The following is an 11,275-nucleotide window of genomic DNA, read 5'->3' on the forward strand; positions in this document are numbered from 1 at the left end:
TTTTCCCCAGAGTTTAGTCTTAGAATGTTTAAGACTGACCCTTTCTGTATGCATGAATAAATTATTGTGGCCAATACTTAAGTTTCCCACTGACTTGCCAAGTTGAAATGCAACACATGAAGTCAGATATAGCTAAAGTTGACAGGGTGAAAAGGTTAAAAGATAAACCAGCTTAAAAATAATAGCAAACATTTATGGGAATATGTCATAGCTCTCAAACAATATGTATTCTATTGAGGAAGAAAGACTGTATAGAATAATACACATCTATGGCTAAGTAAGGGTGGTACAAAACTGAATGAAATAGTCATACAGCATGGAAAGAGACCCTTCGGTCCAACCAGTCCATGCCAACTATAATCTCAAACTAAATTGCCCCACCTGCCTGCTCCTGGATCAAGCCTCCAAATCTTTCCTATTCATGTACTTATCCAAATTTCTTTTCATTGTTGTAATTGTACCCACATCCACCACTTCCTCAGGATGTTCATTCCACATATGACCCACCCTCTGTGTTTAAAAAGAAAAATGCCCCTCATGTCCTTCTTCAATTCTTTCTCCTCTCACCTTAAAATGTGCCCCCTTGTTTTGAACTCCCCCAATCTTAGGGAAAAGATAACTGCCATTAACTCTATCTATACCCCTAACGGTTTTATCAACTTCTATAAGGTCACCTCCTATGCCCCAGTGAAAAAAGTCCCAGTCTTTATTTATAATTCATACCTTCCATACCTGGCAACATCCTGGTAAATCTCTCCCAAATCCTCTCCGGATTAATAATATCCTTTCCATAACTGGGCAACCAAAACTGGACACAATATTCCAGAAGAAGCCTTGCCAATGTCCAATACAACTGCAACAAAATTAATGTAGGCCAGAATATTGATACTTTTTCCAAATCAGCAAAGGATTACTTAATAAAGTAACAGAGGGGGATCCACGATGGTGGCGATCTAGGAAGATTGTGCTGCATCGCAAATAGGATAAAGTCATAGCCCACCCTACGCAGATCATCGTGATATCCTGCAACTCTGGAAAGGTCGTGGAGTCCCAGGAAACTGTCAGGGAGTAACTTACCTTGGTTTTCGCAGTCCAGGGATGCGAAGGGAAGAGGTACATCTGAGGCCAAGCTGGTTGCTGAAATTCCTAGTTGCGGCTAGTGGAATTTATTGAGGACAGGTTGCCAAAATTCCTTAACTTGGAGGCTGGAATGAAAGGCTTGAAGATTAAGGGGGCTCACCAGGCCATGGCACGGAGGTTAGGTCTGGACCAATATCCTCGTCCTATCTTGGTCCGGTTTCATCACTATAGAAATAAGGAGAGAATCATGGAAGCTTCCAGAATCCAGGGGAATGTTCTGAAGGCCCTAGTTTACAAGGGCTCTAAGATCATGTTCTTCCAGGACTTCTCAGTGGCAGTGATCCAGAAAAGAAAATCCTTTGACGATGTCAAGAGAAGACTGAGGGAGCTCGGGATCCAGTACTCTCTGAGGTATCCGACGTTGTTTCGGTTCACCTTAGGTGGATTTGTACATTTCTTTGACACATTGGAAAAGGCAAGAGACTTTGTGGACAAATTAACTTACTCTGAACAATTTAGTATGTACAAATGGTAGCGTTGTTTGGGTATGTCTCTGTTTTTCTTTTAAAAAAGAGGAAGTCCACCCGGGGCTTTCTTTTCCTTTTTTTATTGATAATAATTTGGTCTAAACTATGTTCAGGGCGGTTAGGATGTGTACTTTCAATTCCTAAATTAGGTTATACCAAAGGATGAGTGGGGTACTTCTCTTTTTTTCAAAATTTCTTTGTTCACATTGTTCTTCCATGGTGTATTTTCTTTCTTTTCTGCTTGTGTTTGTGGTGCGGCTCTAGCTCGGAGGACGGAAAATGGTTGGGATGGCCAGGTACCTACTTATGGGCAGTTTATGCTCGGTTCAGATATTTAAATGCCCTGGCTGCAGCATTGGCAATGGGATGGGAAGTTGGGTTCTGGGAGGTGTAGATGGCCCCTTTGGGCAGGGGGTGAGTTCTCTTATTCAGCGCCATTGGCGTTTTATATTTTGGTTTATTTTTTGGTTTTTGTTGTCTATAGTCTATGATAGCTCTGTAGGTTTGTTAAGTGTAGTGGTTTTAGTTTATGTTGTTTTTATTTTCGATGGATCTTGCGACTCTAAGGCTGGGTGATTTGTAATTTGAGTTCCTCCTCTCTGGAACTAAATGTTACTGCAGAAGGTATGGCTAATGACTTGATGAAATGTTGTACCTGGAACATCAAGGGGAGTCACTCACCAATTAAGAGGAAGAAGATACTTTCAATTTTTAGGAAGGAAAAGATGAATATTACTTTATTACAGGAGACACTTTTGGATGATAGGGAGCATTTGAAACTACAGCAGAATGGCTTTGATCGGGTTTACCTTTCATCTTTTACTATCAGAAGTAGGGGAGTGGCTATATTGGTTGGGAGGAATCTTCCATTTAAGTTACTAGAGTGTGTTAAAGTCACTTTGAGGTTTGTAATCCTCAAAGCTCTGATAAACGGGAAAGAATATGGTGTTTCAAATATTTCCTCCCTCCGGCCCATCCCCTCAAATTTCTGGTAGATGCGTTCTTAAATTGATCAGTCTCGAGTCCCAGCATATCATTATAGGGGGAGAATTTAATTGGCTTATGGATCCCAAGGTAGACAAGTTGCCCAAAGGCCTCCCTGATACCATCTGTAAAAACTAAACAATTAATGGATCTGTGTGTGGAGTTAGGGTTGTTGGACGTCTGGAGGCATCTCCACCCTACAGGGAGGGTATTTACACTTTTTTGAATCCACACAGATGTCACACCAGGATTGATTTTATTTCTCTGACCCCGGTGGCAACCCTGGACTTGGTGGCATCTTGTACAATTGGTAGTATTACCATCTCCGATCACGCTTCAGTGTACGTACCTGTTGGTTAAGATTAAGGACGCTATAGTGGGCCCAAAGTGAGTGGTTCCCTTTATCCTTAAGGATAACAAGGCTGTGGATCAAAGTACATCATTGTGTCTCCCTCAAATAAATCACCCATGCAAGACACACCCCTAGCTGCCCAATGTTAGAATCCTGAACCCATCATCCCAAGTTGAAAACCCAGCATATCCACTATAGATGTAAGTAAAGATGTTTTGCCAATATTGCCTTCCCTCTGCCAAATTTCCCTCTATGCTTTAAAAGTATTGATAACTATTGGGTTGTGGCAATATTCCCTAATTGTCCTAATTTTTGTACTAAAACAGCAAGCTAGTAAGGGGGCATTTTGTCTGAGAGGTTTCGATATCTAATCATATTGAAAGAAGATCCCCACAAGCCCAATCATTCACGTGAGATAAAAGTGAGCTTAGTTGATAGTTTTTAATGTCCAGGAGATCCACTTCTCCCAGGCTATGAGGCAATTACAGTTTCACTAATTTAGTAAAGGGCCGCTTACGATGACAAATAAAAGAGCTGAACCAGCTGTTCAGTCTCCTGAATGTTTACTTATCAAAAACTAGGTAGAACATCCTTATCAGGTACAACAAACGGGGGAGAATATTCATCTTAAAAAGTGCTATCCGACCCAACCATGAGACCGGAAGCACCTCCCATCTTCAAAGGTCTTGTTTAATTTTGTGAAATAATTGAACAAAATTAGCTTTAAACAACTGATCAAGAACTGGAGTAATGAATATGCCCAAATACATAAACCCCCGTGACCACTTAAATGGGAATCGCCTTCAAGATCTAGCACCTTCGTAAGACCACCCGTAGGCATAGCTTATGATTTTGCAAAATTAATCTTGTAACCAGAAAAGGTGCCAAAATTAAACAAGACCTTTGAAGATGGGAGGTGCTTCCGGTCTCGTGGTTGGGTCGGATATCTAGAAAGGGAGAACTGCGAAAAGGTGAAAATTAATGCTCTCAATATTTCAGAGTTAGTCTTTTGTTTTGCTGAGCTGTATTATTATTTATTACTTTGTTGTAAGTTATTTATTTAGTTAAGTAGTTGGGTTTTTTTAAAATACACATTTGTACATTTCTACATGAGGGCATTTTTTTGGTGTTAAAAGCTTCTACTGTGTAAAGAACAGCTGAATTGAGCATTGGTTTCTTAGCTGCTGTTATTTCCTTACTTACCAGTATTAATTCCCCATTTTCACCATCTATGATCAAATATTTTCTATTTCTTCATTGTCGAAGACTCAAAAATACCCCCCAAATATAGAAAAATCAAGAAGCAAGCAGAAGGGAGGATTGAATTTAAAACAATAACTAGCTCTAGAGAAAGCATAATAGGGACACTCCTGGGACTATTGGCCAACCCTTTCCTTTGACCTCATGGTCAACATTCGCGGTTCACTGGGATGATCCCTAGTATGGAGGAGTTGTCTTATGAGTAAGGAATAAACATGATGGGACACATTGGCGTTTTGAAGAATGAGAAGTGATCTCACTGAAATGTGTAGAATTATTAAGAGGCTTAACAGACTAAATGCTGAGAGGATGGTTTACTCATTTCAGAGTCTAGCACGAGAGGGCATCATCTCAGAATTCAGGCATGCCAATTTAAAACTGAAATGAAGAGAAATTTCTACTGGCAGAGGGTTGAGAATCTTTGCAACTCCTTGCCACAGAGAGCTGTGGGAGTAGAGTCCTGTGGATTAAAGGCTGAGGTAAATTGATCCTTGAACAATAGAGGAATTAAGGGCTATGGGGAAAGGGCAGGAAAGTGGATGTGAGGAATGTTGGATCAGCCATGATCCTATTGAATGGCACAGCAGACTTGAGGGGACAAATGGTCTACTCCTGTTTCTACTTCATATGGTCTTCAAAGAAATAACTGCAGAGGTAATGGATGGATTGTTTGTAAGCTTCCAATATTCTTCATTGTGCAAAGGGCCAACAGATTGGAAAACCACAAATGTAACACTCCTATCAAGAAAAGCTGGGAGACAAAAAGCAATAAGCTATAAGTCAGTTCACCTAGTATCAAAGAAAAAAATCCACAATGTATTCTGAGAGAGGAAATAGCAGGGCATTTAGAAAATGATAATATACTCAGGCAGAGCCAGCATGTTTTTGTGAAAGGACAATTACGTTTGACAAGAGTTCTTTAAGGATACAACAAGGAGAGTTAATAAAGATATAATCTATGTGGATTTCCAAAGGATATTTAATAAGGTATGATGTTATAGAAAAATCATGCTTTAGAAACAGTGCTTAAAGTGTTGACGATGTAATCACGTTGCAACCAACACATGTTATAAAGGGTTGCATTTTAGAAACAGTGTCCGCAATTCGTCAAATGCGTTACAGCGAATTTGTGTTAACAAAACGCACATTATAGCAGAATGACCAGTACAGGGTAAGGTTACCAAACAAAATAAGAGCATATTAGATTAGATTACTTACAGTGCAGAAACAGGCCCTTTGGCCCAACAAGTCCACACCGACCCACTGAAGCCAACCCACCCAGACCCATTCCCCTACACGTAACACTATGGGCAATTTAGCATAGCCAATTCATCTAACCTGTACGTTTTTGGATTGTGGGAGGATACTGGAGCAAACCCATGCAGACACGGGGAGAATGTGTAAATTCCACACAGAGTCACCTGAGGCGAGAATTGAACCCAGGTCTCTGGCGCTGTGAGGCAGCAGTGCTAACCACTGTGCCATTGTATTATGGGTGATTTATCAGTAGAGATAGAGGACTGGCTGACTGACAGAAAACATAGATTCAGAAAAAATGGGTCATTTTCATGCTGTAAAATACAAAATAGTTAAATATTTCAGGAATCAGAGCCAGGGCCTCAATTTTTTATGATCTATGTTCATGACCTGGAGTAAGGGTATTCAAGTTTGTTCATTATCAGGATTGGAATGAAAGCAATTTGTGAAGAGGATACAAAGAGCTTGCAAAAGGATGTAGATTCCTTAATTGCATGATCAAAAATTTGGCAGAAATTTAATGTGAGGTTGTCCAATTTGGCAGAAAATATAAAAAAAGCAGAGTGTTATTTAAAAGAGAGCCTTCAGAATGATACAGTGCTAAGGGACCTGAGTGCCCTTATATGTCAATTACAAAAAAACAGCATGCAGAAAAGCAAGTAATTAGGAATCTGAAAATGTTAGCCTTTGTTACTGGTCTTGTTACAACGATGCAAAGCATTGGTGAGACCACACCTGGAGTACACACCTGGACTCCAGTTTTCGTTTCCTCACTAGAGTAGTAACATACCTTCATTATATACAATTGAGAGAAGGTTCGTGAAGTTGATTCTTGGGATAAGGGGTTAATATTAGGAGGAAAGATTGAGCTGAAACCCATTAGAATTTAGAAGAATGAGAGTTGGTCTTTTTAGACATACTGGGGGGCTTGACTTGACATAATCTTTTAAGCAGCATCTAAAATATAGTATTTTGTCAAGTAAAAGGTGTACGCGTGCCACAGATTTTATCATAAAACACAAGCAGGATGATCACTGTAATGTACTATCTTCCTGTCTGATTTGCTCCTTGCCACATTTAAGAATTCTGTCACTGACATAAGCCAGTAGTTATACCTAAAAAAAAAAAGCCTCCGGAAACAACCAAAGTTGTTTTAACTGTTGAAGGGGATGCAGTAGAAGATAGGATTGATGAACTAAAACATGTTTTTCCTGTATTAAATTTCATAGTTTTAATTGGATATTTTTGGCTGTATAGTGAAGTATCATGACTGGTAAAGAGTAATGGGCAGGGTAAGGAAGCAAGTGATTAAATAAAGAATTCAGTGTGATTTGGTTGATTGGTTGTGTCTAAATTAATTTGGTTAAGTTTTTGTTAATATATTGTTTGATCCAATAAGCAGTCCAACGACTGCTTTACGATACATTACTATTTCAAAATGATACTTGATCCAATCTATTATTTTTGCCCTAAAAACATCCATTTACACTTGCCCGAGGAAGTACGAAATGAAAGATCAGGCTAAATTAATATAGATTTGGAAGAAATCACTGAAGTCATTATGATGAGTCATACCTATGAAAAGTAAACATCTGAAGCTCAATAGAACTGCAAATTTTAAAATTTGTAACTCCAGAAAAAAAAAATCAATAAACATCTTCATCTGAGAGTCTGTAGATGCTTAAATTATGGAAAATTTTAGATTTTCTTGATAAATTAATAGATGGGAGAAAATATGCTAATGTTTTAAATAATTAAACATCTTCTAGAGAAAATGGTAACAAGTTATCACCCAGCAATATGAAAATTAAAAATGTAATTTTCACAAGATTTTAAACAACTGACAGCAAACACATTCAACTAGTGCAAAAGCATTAAATAACTCAAGGAAAACAATGAGCACAAGTATGAACTGATGTAAAGAATTCTTAAAACAAATACAGAATGCTGGAGAAACTCAGCAAGTCTGGCAGCATCTTAGATAAATATGCAAGTCCAATATGACTGTTTTCCAAAACAAAGCATTCAAATATGTACTTTCGTTAACAGTTGATAAAAGGTTATCAGAAAAATGGGATTAGAACTAAGAAAACAAATGACATCTAAATTGATATTATTCTGCAATATTTATAATTTGCGAAATGATCAAAATGGGAATAGCAATCTATTGGCAAACTTACTAAGTAATGAAGACAAAATAGAACCATTGAATTGTGATACTGGTTGAAAGTCAGTTTTGCAATGACCATATATCCACGGGATAGAGTGTTTTAAAAATGACTAGAATCAAGGAATACCTAGAGTGTGGGAGCAAGTCTTTGGCCCATGGAGTCAACACTGCCCCTCCGAAGAGCAGAAAGTGAGGTCCACAGATGCTGGAGATCAAAGTTGAAACTTTATTGCTGGAACAGCACAGCAGGTCAGGCAGCATCCAGGGAACAGGAGATTCGACGTTTCGGGCACAGGCCCTTCTTCAGGAATGAGCAGAGAGTGTTCAGCAGGAGAAGATAAAAGGTAGGGAGGAGGGACTTGGAGGAGGGGCGTTGGAAATGTGATAGGTGGAAAGAGGTCAAGGTGAGGGTGATAGGTCGGAGTAGGATGGAGGCGGAGAGGTCAAGAAGAAGACTGCAGGTCAGGAAGGCGGTGCCGGGCTGGAGGGATCCGGCTGAGACAAGGTGGGGGGAGGGGGGATGAAGAAACTGGTGAAGTCCAAGTTCATCCCCTGCGGTTGGAGGGTTCCCAGTCGGAAGATAAGACGCTCCTCCTCCGACCGTCGGGTTGTTGTGGTTTGGCGGTGGATGAATCCAATGACCTGCATATCCTCGGTGGAGTGGGAGGGGGAGTTGAAATGCTGTGCTACAGGTTGGTTGGGTTGGTTCGTCCGGGTGGCCCAGAGGTGCTCTCTGAATCGCTCCGCAAGTAGGCGGCCTGTCTCCCCAATATAGAGGAGGCCACACCGGCTGCAGCGGATGCAGTAGATGATGTGGGTGGAGGTGCAGGTGAATCTGTGGCGGATATGGAAGTTTCCTTTGGGGCCTTGGAGAGAAGCGAGGGGGGAGGTGTGGGCGCTAAGTGTTGCACCTCCTGCGGTTGCAAGGGAAGGTGCCGGGAGTGGAGGTTGGGTCGGTGGGGGGTGTGGATCTGACAAGGGAGTCGCGGAGGGAGTGGTCTCTACGGAAAGCTGATAGGGGAGGAGAGGGAAATATATCATTGGTGCTGGGGTCTGTTTGGAGGTGGCGGAAGTGACGGCGGATGATGCGCTGTACATGGAGATTGGTGGGGTGGTAGGTGAGGACCAGTGGGGTTCTGTCCTGGTGGCGGTTGGAGGGGCGGGGCTCAAGGGCGGAGGAGCGGGAAGTGGAGGAGATGCGGTGGAGGGCACCGTCGACCACGTCGGGGGGGAAATTGCGGTCCTTGAAGAAGGAGGCCATCTGTGTTGTACGTATTTTGAACTGGTCCTCCTGGGAGCAGATGCGGCGGAGACGAAGGAATTGGGAGAATGGGATGGCGTTTTTACAGGGGGCAGGATGGGAGGAGGTGTAGTCCAGGTAGCTGTGGGAGTCGGTTGGTTTGTAGTAGATGTCCGTGTTGATTCGGTCGCCTGAGATAGAAACAGAAAGGTCTAGGAAGGGGAGGGAGAAGTCCGAGACTGTCCAGGTGAATTTGAGGTTGGGGTGGAAGGTGTTAGTGTAGTGGATGAACTGTTCAACCTCCTCGTGGGAGCACGAGGAGCATCCGAAGAGCATCCCACCCAGACCCTAACCTTATCTCTTTAACCCTGCATTTCCCATGGCTAATTAACCCAATCTACACATCCCTGCAAACTACCAGGCAATTTAACATGGTCAATCCACTTACACTGCATATCATTGGACTGTGGGAGGAAATGTGAAATGAGACTGTGAAAACTCCACACATTACTAAACTCAAACTACGCACAGAAACTAAATGGTTTCCTTCCGGTTTATTTTGGCTTAGAGTGGAATTCCTCTGCAAAGGGAGACATAAACATCAGAGAATTGTTTTAATAGCCAAACTGATTGCTTTAGTCACATGTCCAGCCAAGATTGTTAGAAACTTTAATTGCACTGTGTACATCTCATTTTCTAAATTGCCCAAACTGTTTGTATACAGTGATGCAGCAATAAGCATAATACGAGTTCAAAAATGATCATACTAAAAGAGGAATATGACAAAGGTAAATGATACTTTATATCAGCATATTGAGGAAGGTGAATAATTTCTCCCTTAAACTGAAGGAACTGAAATTATTTGATTGCTTTCTGATTGCGTAAACTAAAATTTCCAGTAAAGGATAGAAAATGTCTAGGGAATTACCAAGACTATTCAACTATTCTAGACATGTATCTTTCACAATAGAATTTTTTGTATGTATGTCCATATAATAAATACATATATTCATCATTCATCTTTAATTTCTTAATATAATGTTGTTTCAGAATGTTTATCTGTTTTCCAAGTCTTAGTTGTAACATCTTATGAAGTATCTTTCAAAACTGAGGCTCTGTCCTGCATCATGCATAAATGTGGGAGTCATTCACTGGGATGCAAATTTACTTGCACGATAGACAATAGACAATAGGTACAGGAGTAGGCCATTCAGCCCTTCGAGCCTGCACCACCATTCAATATGATCATGGCTGATCATTTCTAATCAGTATCCTGTTCCTGCCTTATCTCCATAACCCTTGATTCCACTATCTTTGAGAGCTCTATCCAACTCCTTCTTAAATGAATCCAGAGAGTGGGCCTCCACTGCCCTCTGGGGCAGAGCATTCCACACAGCCACCACTCTCTGGGTGAAGAAGTTTCTCCTGAGCTCTGTCCTAAATGGTCTACCCCGTATTTTTAAGCTGTGTCCTCTGGTTCGGCACTCACCCATCAGTGGAAATATGTTTCCTACTGCCAGAGTGTCCAATCCTTTCATAATCGTATACGTCTCAATCAGATCCCCTCTCAATCTTCGATACTCAAGGGTATACAAGCCCAGTCGCTTCAGTCTTTCAGTGTAAGGTAATCCTGCCATTCCAGGAATTGACCTCGTGAACCTACGCTGCACTCCCTCAATAGCCAGAATGTCTTTTCTCAAATTTGGAGACCAGAACTGCACACAGTATTCCAGGTGTGGTCTCACCAGGGCCCTGTACAGCTGCAGAAGCACCTCTTTGCTTCTATACTCAATTCCTCTTGTTATGAAGGCCAGCATGCTATTAGCCTTCTTCACTACCTGCTGTACCTGCATGCTTGCCTTCATGGACTGGTGTACAAGAACACCCAGATCTCTCTGTACTGCCCCTTTACATAAATTGATTCCATTGAGGTAGTAGTCTGCCTTCCTGTTCTTGCTACCAAAGTGGATAACCATACTTTTATCTACATTAAACTGCATCTGCCATGCATCTGCCCACTCACCTAATTTGTCCAGGTCACCCTGTAATCTCCTAACATCCTCATCACTTTTCACCCTGCCACCCAGCTTAGTATTATCAGCAAATTTGCTAATGTTATTGCTGATACCATCATATGGTATCATATGGTATCATATGCTGATCATATGGTACTCAACTCATTATGTGTGCACGCACACAAGTAGAATGGCAAATCTTCTGGGCAGGCAGGAAATTTTGCTCCCCCACCAGAACCTTTAGAGTCTAAGGCCTAGAACCCATATTTCAAGACTGCCTGGGTGTTCCTTCACTTATTCCAAGCCAGAAGAATCACTCAACCTGCATTGGTCACCCCTGGTGATGACTCAAACTGGACAGAAAGTGATCCCACAGTTCAGCAATGCCTC

Source organism: Chiloscyllium plagiosum, unplaced genomic scaffold, assembly GCF_037043375.1.
Source record: "Chiloscyllium plagiosum isolate Xiang-an unplaced genomic scaffold, Cpla_swu_hap1 HiC_scaffold_12, whole genome shotgun sequence".
In the NCBI taxonomy this organism is placed as follows: Eukaryota; Metazoa; Chordata; class Chondrichthyes; order Orectolobiformes; family Hemiscylliidae; genus Chiloscyllium; species Chiloscyllium plagiosum.